Below are 16620 nucleotides of genomic sequence, written 5' to 3'. Positions count from 1 at the left end.
ATCTATTCTGGGCCCATCACATAAATGCAATTCCAAAGAAAGCTCTTCAACACCTCTACTCCTTTCGATGATTGAAGAGATTCGGTAGAGAGCATAGTGACTGGTTGCATCATGGTCTGCTTCGGTAACTTGAATGCTCAGGAATTAAATAAGTTAGACAATAGACAATAGGTGCAGGTGCAGGAGTAGGCCATTCGGCCCTTCGAGCCAGCACCACCATTCAATGTGATCATGGCTGATCATTCTCAATCAGTACCCTGTTCCTGCCTTTTCCCCATACCCCCTGACTCCGCTATCCTTAAGAGCTCTATCTAGCTCTCTCTTGAATGCATTACGCAGAGTGGTAGACTTTGCCTGGTCCATAGCAGGTACCAACCTCCCCATCATAGAAGGGATCTAAAGGAGGCACTGCCTCAAAGAGGCAGCCAATTTCAAAGACCCTAACCACTCTCCTGTTAAGCTGTAGCAAGTAAGAATTTGATTCTGTTCTGTTGCCAGTACATATGATAATTAAACACTCTTGACATTATCATGGATAATGTATGTAACCACAGTCTTTTCCCCAGGGTCGCAAAATTTAAAACTAGAGGCCATAGCTTTCAAGGTGAAGTGGGAGAGATTTGAAAGGGACATGAGGAGCAATTTATTCACACAGAGATAATTCATAATGCTGGCAGAGGAAGTGGTAGAGGCAGGTACCATAATGACTATTAAAAAGCACTTAGGCAGGAACATGGAAAGAAAAGGTTTGGAGGGATAGGGGCCAGGTGCAGGCAAGTGGGACCAATTCGGTTACGCAACTTGGTTGGCATGCATGAGTTGGGCCAGAGAACCTGTGTCTGTGCTATGACTCTCCAAAGCTTCCACATCCTTCCTGTAATATGGTGACCAGAACTGCACACTTTACTTCAACTGTGGCCGTCCTAACTTGTATACTCAATGCCCAGACTGATGAAGGCAAGTATGCTGTGTATCTTTTTAATCACCCTATCTGCTTTTTGTGTTGTCACAATCTGGGAGCTGTGGACTTGCACCCCAGCATCTCTTTGTACAATGCTCCCAAGGGCCTGCTCTTTACTGTACATCTTGTGCTTAAATTTGACCTCCCAAAGTGCACCACCTCATACCTGTCCAGATGAAGCCATTTTTCTGTCTATATTTCCAACTGCATCGATTGAAAGCATCTCTTCATCACTAGCCTCTTTGTCTTCTATGGCCAAGTCAATGATGAATCCAATTTACTATATCACTGTGGATACCCTGTGTTTTAACCTTTATTCAGCCTACCGCGAGGGACTTTGCTGAATGCCTAACTAAAGTCCATGTATGTAAACCTTACAGATGTTTCCTTTTTCTTTTTGATTATATTTATATACTCAATGAATTCTAATAAATTTGTTAAACATGATCTCTTTCATAAAACCATCCTAACACGAGTCAGTGGCGAGGAAACAGATTTTGATGGTGTTTTGTAGAAGCAATAGAGGAGGAAGGAAAGATAGAAGAGTGATATTTAGGGATGGAATCTCAGAGCTGGGGCTTTAGTTGAAAGATGTAATTCCACGGATCCTATATATCTGGAGCCTTACATAATTTTACAATAATTTGTGTAGAATGCAAAGACCAAATTGTTGTTTTTTTTTACTGTGATTGCATATTAACTCGCATTGATTCGTGTGCAAAAAGCACAGCTCTTTTTACAACTTTTAAGAACGCAGAATATATCCAATAAATACTCAGTACTTTTTAAAAATGAATGCATGCAACCTTTAAAATTTCCACATTATATGCAGTTCCTATCCATTCACTTACCTGTTCCCCAATGCCTCTCTGCGTTCTCTTCTTACCTGACACTGCGACTCACCTTTGCATCAATAGAAAAACTTAGATATATTACATTTGCGCCCCCCCCCAGCCTGTTTCCACGTACCCCTCCCTGTTTCCATGTAACATTGCTGCAGTAATCATTTGTATCACAGGAACACAGTCTGTCAGATTCACCAATCGTTTCTATCGCCTCTTATGCAATGATAGTCTAATAAACAACTTGACTTGCATCTATTTCTCCCACACTCCTCCTCCTACATTTCTTCCTCTGACTTCACAATTTGTAACTCTTCCATCGTCTGTCTCCCATCTTCCGTTTTAATCTCTGGCCTATGTTCCAACTAACTGCATATCAAAACCCCGGCCCTTGCACGTGTCCACCTATTACCCGCTGTGCTTTGTCCTGCTTCTCCTCTCGCCCAGTTTTCTTACCCTCCCCCCCCCCACAACCAGTCTAAAGAAGGGACCCGACCCATACTGTCACCCATCAATGTTCCCCAGAGATGCTGCCTTGCATCTTACTTTGCATACTTTTGTGTAAACCAGCATCTGCAGTTCCTCGCTTCTACAATGTAACGTACAGCCTTTCGTATCTTTACGTTGCAGTTACAAAAATAAGGTTAGGGCAATTAAAAATACCTTTATTTTTGAAAATCCTATTCTTGCAAGTCCTAATTTCTCTCGTTCCTAACATCCCTTTCCCACTATTGACACATATGTTTTTATAACATAATTTTTTTATGGAACAAGGTTTCTTTTGAAGGCAAGTATTGTCGTAGCAGAACTTACAGTTAAAGCATTTATTTTCTTTATTTTTCCCCTGTGTTTTCTTTCACATCCTTCTCCAGCAACAAAAAATCACCGCTGTATCAATAGGCACCATCAGTATGAGAGCCAGTAAGCCTCTCCTGTCCTCAATAAACATCCTCTGTTATCTCTACCACTCACCCTTCTTTGCATCTTCTAAAATGTTTGATTTCCTGGGTCTAATAAAAGTCACTGCTAATATCTGAATTACTGACTATTTCAGCATTTTCTGTTTTTATTCCTGAGGTTCCTGACTCATGCAGTTAATTCCATGAGTATTTGTAACTGTGACAATGTATCTAAAACCTTAGAGCGGTGATACCTCAGAAGCTTGTGCCTACTTTTGCTTATATACCTGAGGCAAGCAATCACCGTCGCGAAGAAAGCCAACCCCACATTTCCTTTTCTACTGAAACATTTACTTATAGACAATAGACAATAGGTGCAGGAGTAGGCCATTCGGCCCTTCGAGCCAGCACCACCATTCAATGTGATCATGGCTGATCATTCTCAATCAGTACCCTGTTCCTGCCTTCTCCCCATACCCCTTGACTCCGCTATTCTTAAGAGCTCTATCTAGCTCTCTTTTGAATGCATTCAGAGAATTGGCCTCCACTGCCTTCTGAGGCAGAGAATTCCACAGATTTACAACTCTCTGACTGAAAAAGTTTTTCCTCATCTCCGTTCTAAATGGCCTACCCCTTATTCTTAAACTGTGGCCCCTGGTTCTGGACTCCCCCAACATTGGGAACATGTTTCCTGCCTCTAACGTGTCCAACCCCTTAATAATCTTATATGTTTCAATAAGATCCCCTCTCATCCTTCTAAATTCCAGTGTATACAAGCCTAGTCGCTCCAGTCTTTCAACATATGACAGTCCCGCCATTCCGGGAATTAACCTAGTAAACCTACGCTGCACGCCCAAAATAGCAAGAATATCCTTCCTCAAATTTGGAGACCAAAAACTTCACTCCATTGAAACAAAACGACAGCATTCTTTTGCCAGTACATGACTTTTCAAATTGCAGATAGGTATGGCTCTATTCAATGATGCTTAGAAACACACACATAAATTAAATAAATTAAAACTCAAATCTCAAATAGACTAAAGATGAAGTGGGATAGAGACTAAAATCAGAGTTTTAGTTGATACTAGAACAAGTGTGCCCGTTCAAAGCGGGCCCGTTGGGCCCGTCCCCACACTCTCCTCCCCCAGCCCCACTCTTACTCTCCAAGTGTGCCCGTTGGGCCCGTCCTCCTGATCTGTGTATGTCAAGTGACCACTATAACCTTCTTTTTTTTTTTTTTTCCTAATCAGATGTGCAGCACTTTGGTCAACATGGGTTGTTTTTAAATGTGCTATACAAATATAATTGACTTGACTTGACTTGCAATAACAAAACAATCAGTGCTTTTCTGGAAACTTTTCGAAAGCCTTTCGAAACAATGTAGCCGTCACAAGCCACAAGCTGAAAACTAAATCTGCACCGCAGCGCCCCCCTGAAAAAGGGGGGGGGGGGGCAGCGCTTTAAAACCTCTGTAACTTAAAAAACACGCGACCAAATTAAATGAAAATATCACGGCCGAGCGAGCGCGAGATTGGCGATTGAGGCGGTGCGAAAACCGTCGTGCTACGGTCTGCCGTTTTGCTGCAATCGCTGTTACGAATAAATATACATACGATACAGGTCAAACCCAAAAAAAATAAATATATATATTCACAAGATCTGAGTTCATACTAGAACAAGTGTGCCCGTTCAAAGCGGGCCCGTTGGGCCCGTCCCCACACCCCCCATTCTCTCCTCCCCCAGCCCCACTCTTACTCTCCAAGTGTGCCCGTTGGGCCCGTCCTCCTGATCTGTGTATGTCAAGTGATTCTTTTTTTTTTTTTTTCCTAATGAGATGTGCAGCACTTTGGTCAACATGGGTTGTTTTTAATTGAATTGACTTGACTTGACTTGACTTGCAATAACAAAACAATCAGTGCTTTTCTGGAAACTTTTCGAAACAATGTAGCCGTCACAAGCTGAAAACTAAATCCTTTTCTGGAAACTTTTCGAAACAAATGTAGCCGTCACAAGCCACAAGCTGAAAACTAAATCTGCACCGCAGCGCCCCCCTGAAAAAGGGGGGGGGCAGCGCTTTAAAACCTCTGTAACATAAAAAACACGCGACCAAATTAAATGAAAATATCACGGCCGAGCGAGCGCGAGATTGGCGATTGAGGCGGTGCGAAAACCGTCGTGCTACGGTCCGCCGTTTTGCTGCAATCGCTGTTACGAATAAATATACATACGATACAGGTCAAACCCCCAAAAAAAAAATATATATATTCACAAGATCTGAGTTTTAGAAATATACATACGATACAGGTCAAACCCCAAAAAAATATATATATATATTCACAAGATCTGAGTTTTAGTATTATATAGAAGATAGATAGATAGATAGATAGATAGATGTAAAATGAATGCAGAGCATACCAATTTTTAGATTTATCAGTAGGAACAAAACATCTTAACAAATGAAACAAAAATGAAGATAAAAGCAAATGTTCACATGTGCTTCTTTATGCAGCAATGTCATTTCCTAGTAATAATAATATTTGCCATGAGAGGGAGATGTGCACTCAAAAGTCTCTTGGAGGAAGCAAGCACAGCACAAATTGCAAGCAAAAATGGATTAAATAACCATTTATTTACAATGCCACCAATTTTAGAAAACATGAAAAATATACTCAAAGGGAATTTCAACTAAATTTCAGCAACAGAATCAAATATATACCAATGAAGACTGAGCGAATACTCACAGGCATTCAAAACTGAAACATTGAGGATATACTCAATTTGCATTATCTTCAAAAGTAAGGAATTTTTCATAAGAAAATTGCCACAGACAAAAAAAAGCACCGAGAAAAAGACACAGATCAGCAACAGTGGGCAACAGAATGTGAGATAACTAACAATGTGTTTTGAAGAGCCAAGTTGGATTTGAGGGAAGAAAAATAGCTTGATGTTGGAGGGTAAAATTCCATGGTGAAAGGACAATTTCTTCCTCCAGTAATGAAGTAGATGAAATAGAGACTTTGTCAATTTCATAGAGCAAAGGGTAAAAGGTCAATTATGGATCTTGTATGCTTCCAAGTTTTCTATAGTGCAAAGCCAAGGAGGGATTCACAACAAAAGAACAGGATTATGAAGTAATTATTTGGCGAGTAAAGTAAGCTATTTGAACTTAATTACCACAGAGGAATTGGTACAGGAGTTTGAATGATTTGTGGTTTATGTATGTGGGTGGCGCCGCAATGGCTGCCTCGCCAACAGACTGTCTCGTCCTTTTCATTCTTTGTTGTTTTTTAGTATGTGTTAAATGTATGTTTTAGTGTTCTTTAGCGTTGTTTTATGTGGGGGGTGGGGTTACCTCGACGGAGATGTGATTTTTTTCCCGTATCGTATCTCCGTCCGCACTGAGGCCTAACATCGAGGAGCTGGCGACTTGCTGGGGATCGATTTTGGGAGCTCCAACCGTTTGAGCCTGCAGGACTTAACATCGTGGAGCTGGCGGTTGGTCCCTGACGGGGATCGACCTCGGAGCTCCAACCGCAGGAGCCTGCAGGACTTAACATCAGAGAGCTCGCGGTTCCTTGGCTCGGGATTGACTTTGGGAGCTCCAAGCTGCAGGAGCTTCGACCGCCCCGAATGCGAGAGCTTCGGCCGCCCCAACGTGGGGGCTTCGATCGCCGGCTGCGAGAGCTTCGATCGCCCCGACTGCGGATCGTTTGACTGCCCCGACTGCGGGTGAATAAAGAGTGAAAAAGATTAGACTTTAATGCCTTCCATCAGTGAGGAATGTGGGGAATCCGCTGTAGTGGATGTTTATGTTAACTTTTATGTAGTTGTGTGTCTTGTTGCGTTTGGCTGTATGGTAAATCGAGTTTCACTGTACATTAATTGGTACACGTGACAATAAAATACCCTTTGAACCATTTGAACTGGTTAGGTTATTGGAGAACGGAATACTGAGAAGGCAAACTTTGAATATAATAAAGGCTTGATTGATGGGTTTGATATGGTAAAAGACAGAGCATTGCACTGGAGGAATCGCGCAACTTTCGCTTGCACTTCACAATCAACCCAAGGGCAAAGGAATGTGGAAACAAGGAACTGCAAATGCTGCTTTATAAAATAAGACACAGTGCTGGAATAACTCAGCAGATCAGGCAACATCCCTGGAGAACATGGAAAACCATGTTCTCCAGAGATGCTGCCTGACCCACTGAGTTACTATGGCACTTTGTGACTTTTTGTCAGGACAGAGGAGTTCTTACAGTAACAAATCTGAATGTCTGCCCTTGGCTGAAGGAAGCTCTGGTTCATACATAACTGTGCTTATGCTTTTCCAAATTAGTTAAGTATTCTGACCACACTTTTCAAGTGCATTTTATGTTGCTCTTCTCTTTCAGTCCCCCCAATCTGAAACTCATAACGGAATCAGGTCATGAAAATAGCTTATCAGAATTATTTTCTTTCATTGGGTATTATGCAAATTTATTTGCTTATTCACTGCCAATTGGAGGTAGAGTATTCGCCACTTGCACAAAGTGTATTTCTTTCAAATTTAGTGGAACTGGTAGTTAATTTGCTAAGAATCTTAACTTAGTAAGACTTATGGACAAATTTTTGTCTTCCAGGCCCATAAAACCTTTCAATAACCACTGGCCATATTTAACTGCATGTTTGATAGACAATGCAATATTGCGATTGTTGCAAATGCCACATTTTCTTATTCAATATTAGCAGCACCATTGAGATATCATAGCAAATAAATAAAATATAATTTTACATGATCTATGGTTGCCAAAAAATAGATATTTCCGTCAGTGGCTATTCCAAAATAAATCTCGGTGGGATTTTCAAAGGTCAGTTCAATTTTGTATTATTTAAGCATATTCTGTGGTGCAAGCATTTTTTAATATGGCAAACTAAGATTAGATTGCCAAGGAGTATGTCACCATGATGTCAAAACATTGCATACTCTGTTACTTTCATAGGCAGATTCAACTGCTTCTGTGTGACGCTTGGTGGTTGAGTACAGCATCTACTTTATTAAAACCCTTATCAGATATGAAATGACAGCTGGTATGCAAAACGTGGCATGTAGTATACAGGCCAATTTTTGATTTGTTCCACATATGCTTTCTCTTAATAGCTTGGCTTTGAAATGGGTGCACACAAAAAATATTAACTGCATATGTTTGAAACCACTACATTAAACAATTCTTTTCAAAAATCTTCATATAAATAATTTAAATTTTAAATAATGGAAATAACAAATTCTAAATTATGCAATTTTTTCTTATATTTGATAAAAGCAAAGCTTTCTTTTTTTTCCCCAGAAATATTTGTGAAAAACATACTGATTACTATCTTTAAGGACAATAGACAATAGACAATAGGTGCAGGAGTAGGCCATTCAGCCCTTCGAGCCAGCACCGCCATTCAATGCGATCATGGCTGATCACTCTCAATCAGTACCCCGTTCCTGCCTTCTCCCCATACCCCCTCACTCCGCCATCCTTAAGAGCTCTATCCAGCTCTCTCTTGAAAGCATCCAACGAACTGGCCTCCACTGCCCTCTGAGGCAGAGAATTCCACACCTTCACCATTCTCTGACTGAAAAAGTTCTTCCTCATCTCCGTTCTAAATGGCCTACCCCTTATTCTTAAACTGTGGCCCCTTGTTCTGGACTCCCCCAACTGACCTATATTGGCTGCAGCGTTTTGCCATTAACTCCTCAAATCAACAATAACTTATTACAACAATGATGTCAGACATAAAGACCAAGGACTTGTCTTGCTCTGCTAAATGGCTTGATTCTTTTCATGCACATGATTTAATTTATAATTGCTAAATTAACTTTTAGAAATCCAAACATGCTGATGTGACACCAAAAATAATACTAACTTAAATTTGTACACGGGTCCTTCATGGACACAGCCTTCCCCACCATCGAAAACATTTACATGAGCAGGCATCATCTATTATCAAGGATCCCCCATCATCAAGGCAAGGCCCTCTTCTTGCTACCACCATCGGGCACAGGCACAGAAGCCTAAAGAACCTACACAACCAGATTCAGGAACTGGTATCTTCCTACAACTATCAGGTTCTTGAACAGACATGCACAACCATAATCTTTCCTTAGCAATGGAAAACTACAGAACATGGACTTCTGATTGTGTTTTGCACTAATATCTTGTTTTTTTGTACAGTCTTTTTCTTTTTACTGTCCTGCAGAATTGATGTGTAATTTATGTATGATTTATTATCGTCTGTTTTCTAAGTCTATGCACTTGTGATGTTGCTGCAAGATTTCACCTCACTACACTTGTGCATATGCCAATAAACACAACTTGATTTGCATATTATTCTTAGATTATTATATGACTAAATACTTAGAACTATACTTTCCTATTGAATCTTAAGCTAAATATCCATATATCAAAAAGAAGCATGCTCCTTAATTAAAAATAATGTTCAGTTCTCAAATCAATACTTACTACTTCTATTGTTATTTAACTATGCAATACTAGTCATTGTGAAAAATGTGGGCAAAAGGAAATCTAGCAGAGCTTAATAAATGTTCAGAAAAACTGCGGAAGATCACCAAAATGAATCATGAAATCTGTTTCCTTCTCCAGAGATCCTGCATGATCTTCTGAATATTTCCAGCTTTCTATTTTATTGTTCGAAACTAACACAATTTTACTTTTGACTCCATTTACCAGCCATTGCCTTGTTTATTTGTTAATCTTATCAAACTCTTGATTCTTGTGTTGAAACTTTCAATCGAACAATTGATGGGCAAACAATATAGAATTGTGGGTGAAATGCTGTAATTTTAATGATTATCTCCTTGATCTAGATTCCTCCATCAAAGGAAATTGTTTCTTGGTATCTTGTCGAACAAGCACTTGGTAATTTTAAACTTTCTTATGGGAATACAAACCAATTAGTCCAATCTGCATCCCTTAAAATCTAAGGGCAATATTTCCCTTCCTGTGGAGTGTGCCTGACTTGAACATTATGTTCCAACTGGGACCTGACCAAAGCTCAATCAAACTGAAACTTTTCTTCCTTCCCATTTCCCTGGCCATTTTATCAACTTTGCTGTTCTTAACACCACACGGTCCCTATCCAACTTAACCCCTTGCTTTCTCAACTTCTTCATCATTTCAGGGGATAAGCCAGCAACTTGTCTCACATCCGGGCCAAATAACATACCTACTTCATCTTACCCTATTTCTACATCTTCTCTGCAACTTGAAACTTGTTTTTACCTCTGATTTTTCCTAGTTCTGATGAAACATCATCAATCCAAAACACTAATTCAGTTTCTCAGAATATCTCCAGTATCTTAATATATTAAGCATATCTCCAGTATTTTAATATTTATTTCAAATTTCCAGCGACATATATTTGACAATTTGACATTTAAAGTCATGAAGCTCAAGGCAACATTTTTTTAATTGTGTTTGATACGTGTGTGTTTTACTCAAAGAAAAGCTTACAACAGGCAAAAATTATTTCTAAATAATATACTCAGCAACTTTTAGTAGGAGCTAAATTAAAAGCAAACAAAATATCAAGTGAATAGAAACTTTAACTACCTGAATACACAAAATAAGATTTGATAGACTGCAGAAGCTGGAATCTAGAATAAAAATTGTTGGAAGAACTCTGCAGGACAAGCAGCATCTATGGAGGCAAAAGCTGTAAGTTGAGACCCTGGATCAGGATAACAAGGTAGATGATTTGGGAATGAATAAGTCAAGTACAGTGCATTCAGAAAGTATTCAGACCCCTTCACATTTTCCACATTTTGTTACATTACAGCCTTATTTTAAAATGGATTAAATTATTTTTATTTTATCATCAATCTACCCCAGAATGAAGAAGCAAAAACAGGTGTTCAGAAAATTTTGCAAAGTAATTAAAAAGAAATAACTGAAATATCACATTTACATAAGTATTCAGACCCTTTGCTATGACACTCAAAATTGAGCTTAGGTTCATCCTGTTTCCATTGATTATCCTTGAGATATTTCTACAACTTGATTGGAGTCCACCAGTGGTAAATTAAATGTATTGGACATGATTTGGAAAGGCACACACCTGTCTATATAAGGTCCCACAGTTAACAGTGCATATCAGAGCAAAAACCAAGCCATGAAGATGAAGGAAGACACAGCTTGTGCTGGAGCCTACCAGAGAAAGGGCAATTCTGGATTTAGTGTTGTCCAATGAACCAGATTTAATAAGAGAACTTGAGGTAAAGGAGCCGCTTGCAGGGAGTAATCATAATATGATTAGTTTTAATCTGCAATTTGAGAGGGAGAAGATTAAATTAGAAGTGTCAGTATTGCAGTTGAACAAAGGGGACTATGAAGGCATGAGAGAGGAGCTGGCCAAGGTCGACTGGAAAGGGATCCTAGCAGAAATGACGGTGGAACAGCAATGTCAGGAATTTCTGGGCATAATCCGAAAGATGCAGGATCATTTCATTCCAAAGTGGAAGAAAGATTCTAAGGGGAGTAGGAGGCAACTGTGGCTGACAAAGGAAGTTAGGGATGGAATAAAACTAAAAGAAAAGATGTATAACACAGCAAAGAGTAGCAGGAAGTCAGATGACTGGGAAACTTTCAAAGGACAACAGAAGGTCACAAAACAGGCAATACGGGCTGAAAAAATGAAGTACGAGGGGAAGCTGGCCAAAAATATAAAGGACAGAAAAAGCTTCTTTAGATATGTTAAGAGAAAAAGATTAGCAAAGACAAATGTGGGTCCCTTGAAGGCAGACATGGGTGTAATTATTATGGGTAACAAGGAAATGGCAGAAGAGTTGAATAAGTACTTCGGATCTGTCTTCACTAAGGAAGACACAAACAATCTCCCAGATGTACTAGAGAACAGAGGATCTAGGGGGATAGAGGAACTGAAAGAAATTTGCATTAGGCGAGAAATAGTATTGGGTAGACTGAAGGTTGATAAATCCTCAGGGCCTGATGGTCTGCATCCCAGGGTACTCGGGGAGGTGGCTCTAGAAATAGTGGATGCATTGGTGATCATTTTCCAATGTTCAATAGATTCAGGATCAGTTCCTGTGGATTGGAGGATAGCTAATGTTATCCCACTTTTCAAGAAAGGAGCGAGAGAGAGAAAACGGGGAATTACAGACCAGTTAGCCTGACATCGGTGGTGGGGAAGATGCTGGTCAATTTTTAAAGAGGTAATAACGGTGCATTTGGATAGCAGTAAAAGGATAAGTCCAAGTCAGCATGGATTTATGAAAGTGAAATCATCTTGACTAATCTTCTGGAATTTTTTGATAATGTGACAAGTAAAATGGATGAAGGGGAGCCAGTGGATGTGGTGTATCTAGACTTTCAGAAAGTCTTTAATAAGGTCCCACATGGGAGATTGGTGAGCAAAATTAGAGCACATGGTATTGGGGGTAGAGTGTTGACATGGATAAAGAATTGGTTGGCAGACAGGAAGCAAAGAGTAGGAGTAAACTGGTCCTTTTCAGAATGGCAGACATTGGTGAGTAGAATGCCGCAAGGCTCAGTGTTGGGGCCGCAACTATTTACCATATATATTAATGATTTGGATGAAGGAATTAGAAGTAACACTAGCAAGTTTGCAGATGACACAAAGCTGGGTGGCAGTGTGAACTGCGAAGAGGATGTTAGGAGGTTGCAGAGTGACCTGGACAGGTTAAGTGAGTGGGCAGATGCATGGCAGATGCAGTATAATGTAGATAAATGTGAGGTTATCCACTTTGGCGGCAAAAACAAGGAGGCAGTTTATTATCTCAATGGTGTCAGGTTAGGTAAGGGGGAAATGCAGCGAGACCTGGATGTCCTTGTACACCAGTCACTGAAAGTTGGTGTGCAGGTTCAGCAGGCAGTGAAGAAAACTAATGGCATGTTGGCCTTCTTAATGAGAGGGTTTCAGTATAGGAGTAAAGAGGTTCTTCTGCAGTTGAATAGGGCCTTGGTAAGAACACATCTGGAGTATTGTGCACAGTTTTGGCCTTCTAATTTGAGGAAGAATGGCGGTGCTGGTTCAAAGGGCTGAATGGCCCCCTCCTGCACCTATTTTCTATGTTTCTAAAACAATTTCTGCAGTATTGCAGGTCCCGACGAGCACAGTGGCCTCTGTCATTCTTAAATGGAAGAACTTTGGAACCATCAGGACTCTTCATAGAGCTGGCTGCCAGGCCAAACTGAGCAATCGGGGGAGAAGGGCCTTGGTCAGGGAGGTGACCAAGAACCCGATGGTCACTCTGACAGAGCTCCAGAGTTCCTCTGTGAAGATGGGAGAACCTTCCAGAAGGACAACTATATCTACAGCACTCCACCAATCAGGCCTTTAAGGTAGAATGGCCAGACGGAAGCCACTCTTCAGTAAAAGGCATATGACAGTCTGCTTGGAGTTTGCCAAAAGGACTGAGAAACAAGATTCTCTAGTCTGATGAAACCAAGATTGAACTCTTTGGCCTGAATACCAAGCGTCACGTCTGGAGGATATCAGGCACCGCTCATCACCTGGCCAATACCATACCTACGATGAAGCATGGTGGTGGCAGCATCATGCTGTGGGGATGTTTTTCAGCGGCAGGAACTGGGAGATTAGTCAGGATCAAGGGAAAGTTGAACGGAGCAAAGTATAGAGAGATCCTTGATGAAAGTCTGCTCCAGATCGTTCTGGACCTCAGACAGGAGCAGAGATTCACCTTCCAACAGGACAACGACCCTAAGCACACAGCCAAGACAACGCAGGAGTGGCTTCGTGACAAGTCTGTGAATGTCCTTGAGTGGCCCAGCCAAAGCCCGGACTTGAACCCAATCGAACATCTCTGGAGGGATCTGAAAATAGCTATGCATTGACGCTCCCCATCCAACCTGACTGAGCTTGAGAGGATCTGCAGCGAAGAATGGGAGAAATTACCCAAATGCAGATGTGTTAAGCTCATAACGTCATACCCAAGGCTGCCAAAGGTGCCTCAACAAAGTACTGAGTTAAGGGTCTGAATACTTATGTAAATGTGAAACTTCTCCCCATATCCCTTGATTCCACTAGCCCCCAGAGCTCTATCTAACTCTCTCTTAAATTCATCCAGTGATTTGGCCTCCACTGCCCTCTGTGGCAGAGAATTCCACAAATTCACAACTCTCTGGGTGACAAAGTTTTAAATGGCCTCCCCTTTATTCTAAGACTGTGGCCCCTGGTTCTGGGCTCCCCCAACATTGGGGAAAAAATTCCTGCATCTAGCTTGTCCAGTCCTTTTATAATTTTATGTCTCTATATTTCAGTTATTTCTTTTTAATTACTTTGCAACAATTTCTATACACCTGTTTTCGCTTTTATAATTATGGGGTATTGTATGTAGATTGATGATAAAAAAATGAATTTAATCCATTTTAAAATAAGGCTGTAACATATCAAAATGTGGAAAAAGTGAAGGGATCTGAATACTTTCTGAATGCACTGTAAGATTCAAGTAACCAAAACTACAATAAGCATCTGCATCATAAGATCATCATATCAGATGTGGTAGGAGTAAAATTAGGCCATTTGGCCCATCAAGTCTACTCTGTCATTCAATCATGGCTGATCTATTTCTCCCTCCTAATCCCATTCTTCTGCTGTCTTCCCATTACCAATGACACCCGTACTAATCAAGAATCTATCCATCTCTGCTTAAATATATCCACTAACCTTGCCTCCACAGCCTTCTGTGGCAAAGAATTTCACAGATTCACCACCCTCTGACGAAAGAAATTCCTCCGTATCTCCTTCCTAAAAGAACGTCCTTTAATTCTGAGGCTATGCCCTCTAGTCCTAGACTCTCCCACTAATGGAGACATCCTCTCCACATCCACTCTATCCAAGCCTTTCACTATTCTGTACGTTTCAATGAGGTCCCCCACCCCATTCTCCTAAACTCCAGCGAAGAAAGCCCCAGTGCCGTGAAATGCTCATCATATGTTAATCTACTCATCCTGGGATCATTCTTGTAAACCTCCACTGAACCCTCTCCAGAGCCAGCACATCCTTCCTCAGATATAGTGCCCAAAATTGCTCACAATATTCCAAATGTGACCAGCGTCTTATACAACCTTAGCATTACATCCCTGTTTTTGTATACAAGCCCTCTCGAAATAAATGCTACCACTGCGTTTGCTTTCTTTACTGCTGATTTGACTTGCAGATTAACTTTTCAGGAATCCTGCACCAGCACTCCCAAATCCCTTTGTAACTCCGATTTCTGGATTCTCTCCCCATTTAGAAAATAATCTACGTCTTTATTCCTAGAAGAATCTCGAAGAACGAGCACTATCCTACACACTAGGAACAAATTACTGTTTTGCAGAAGTCAAGAGTCTTTTATTGTCAGACAGTAGCCTCATTGGACAATCCCCCAGGAATATCCACACAAAGTACCACAGTGGTATTCTCCCTGATTAAAAATGTAATAAACGTGGAGGACTTTAACCTCCATTGTTGGGCAAGTCACACTGGCAAAAGTGTCTTGAACAATTAGTTTATATAATACATTGGATCTATTTGAGACCAGGATAGCAAGAATCAATGAATAAAATTGTAATCAAATTTGTAATGATTTACAGTGAAAGAAAGACACAGAATCTGTGGATGGAGACTAGAATCTTGAAAAATAAAGCCAACTATAAGAGGTTGAATTGGTCAAAGAAATTTGATGAGAAGTTTTGCCAGGAGTAAACAGATGGAAAACTTTTGAAAAAGACAAAATTGGCACAAAATTTTAAATTATTCAAAGAGCGTCTGCAAACCATGTAAAAAGGAAGAGAACAACCGAAGAGACTGCCAAAGGGACAAAGACTGGAGAATTATTATTGAGGATCTGATGGGAAGGTGAAGTGAAAATAGTGTGAGTCTTTCAAAAAAAAGATTTTGTATCTCTCTACATTGTGCAAGACACAATAACTGATGTAGGGAATTAAAGATCTAATGAGAGGAAGAACTTACAGTGCTTAATACCTTTAAAGAAAAATTAAGATGATTAAAACCAGATGAATTCTTTGAACATGATGGTCTACATGTATAAACCAAATATCCCATAATATCTTCAATGAAAATAGTGCAATGTGCTTCCATTTCAGATGAAAGAAACCTATGACCACAACAAAGAAGCAGAGAATGCAAACGGACATGTATTATGCAAGTATGGAAAAAAGTATTGTTTGATCATTCAAGATTGAATAGACAGTTTGAATTAAATATAATAGAGATGCCGGACTAAAAGAGGAGCTGAGAGCTTACAAGTTTAGTTTAGTTTAGAGCTACTGCACGGAAACAGACCCTCTGGCCCACCAAGTTCATGCTGACCATTGATCACCCGTTCACGCTGATTCTATGTTATTCCACTTTCTCATTCATTCCCTACACAATGGGGGCAATTAACCTACAAACCTGCATGTCATTTGGAGGTGGGAGGAAACTGGAGCAACTGGAGGAAACCCACGCGGTCAAAGGAGAACATACAAACTCCACACAGACAACACCCGAGGTCAGGATCGAACCCGGGTCTCTGTCACTGTGAGGCAGCGACTCTACCAGCTGTGCCACTGTGCTGCCCAACAAGCTAAGAGACTTTTCTCTATTGGAAATTCTACAGTCATAAAGAATTCTGAGATTAAGGATCACCTTGATCGGTTGGCCAGCTGGACTGAGGAATGGTTGATGGGATTTAATACCGAGAAATGTGAGGTGTTGCATTTTGGAAAGTCGAACATGGACTGGACCTACACAGTGAATGGGAGGACTCTTTGGAGTGTTGTAGAGAAAAGGGATCAAGAAGTGCAGGTACATAGTTCCTTGAAGGTGCAGTCACAGGATAATAAGGGTGGTCAAATAGGCTTTTGGCACATTGAGCTTCATC

The 16620-nt window shown here is 40.5% G+C and overlaps 1 protein-coding gene across 2 annotated transcripts in view; it reads right to left on the bottom strand.

Moving 5' to 3' along the window:
• Positions 1–16620, bottom strand: part of cenpp (centromere protein P) — a 211202-nt gene that overhangs the window by 95736 nt on the left and 98846 nt on the right. The gene's annotated exons all lie outside the window — the stretch shown is intronic.

Source organism: Rhinoraja longicauda, chromosome 17, assembly GCF_053455715.1.
Source record: "Rhinoraja longicauda isolate Sanriku21f chromosome 17, sRhiLon1.1, whole genome shotgun sequence".
In the NCBI taxonomy this organism is placed as follows: Eukaryota; Metazoa; Chordata; class Chondrichthyes; order Rajiformes; family Arhynchobatidae; genus Rhinoraja; species Rhinoraja longicauda.
The sequence above is the reverse complement of the archived record's forward strand: the minus strand, read 5'-3'. Positions and strand labels throughout refer to the sequence as shown.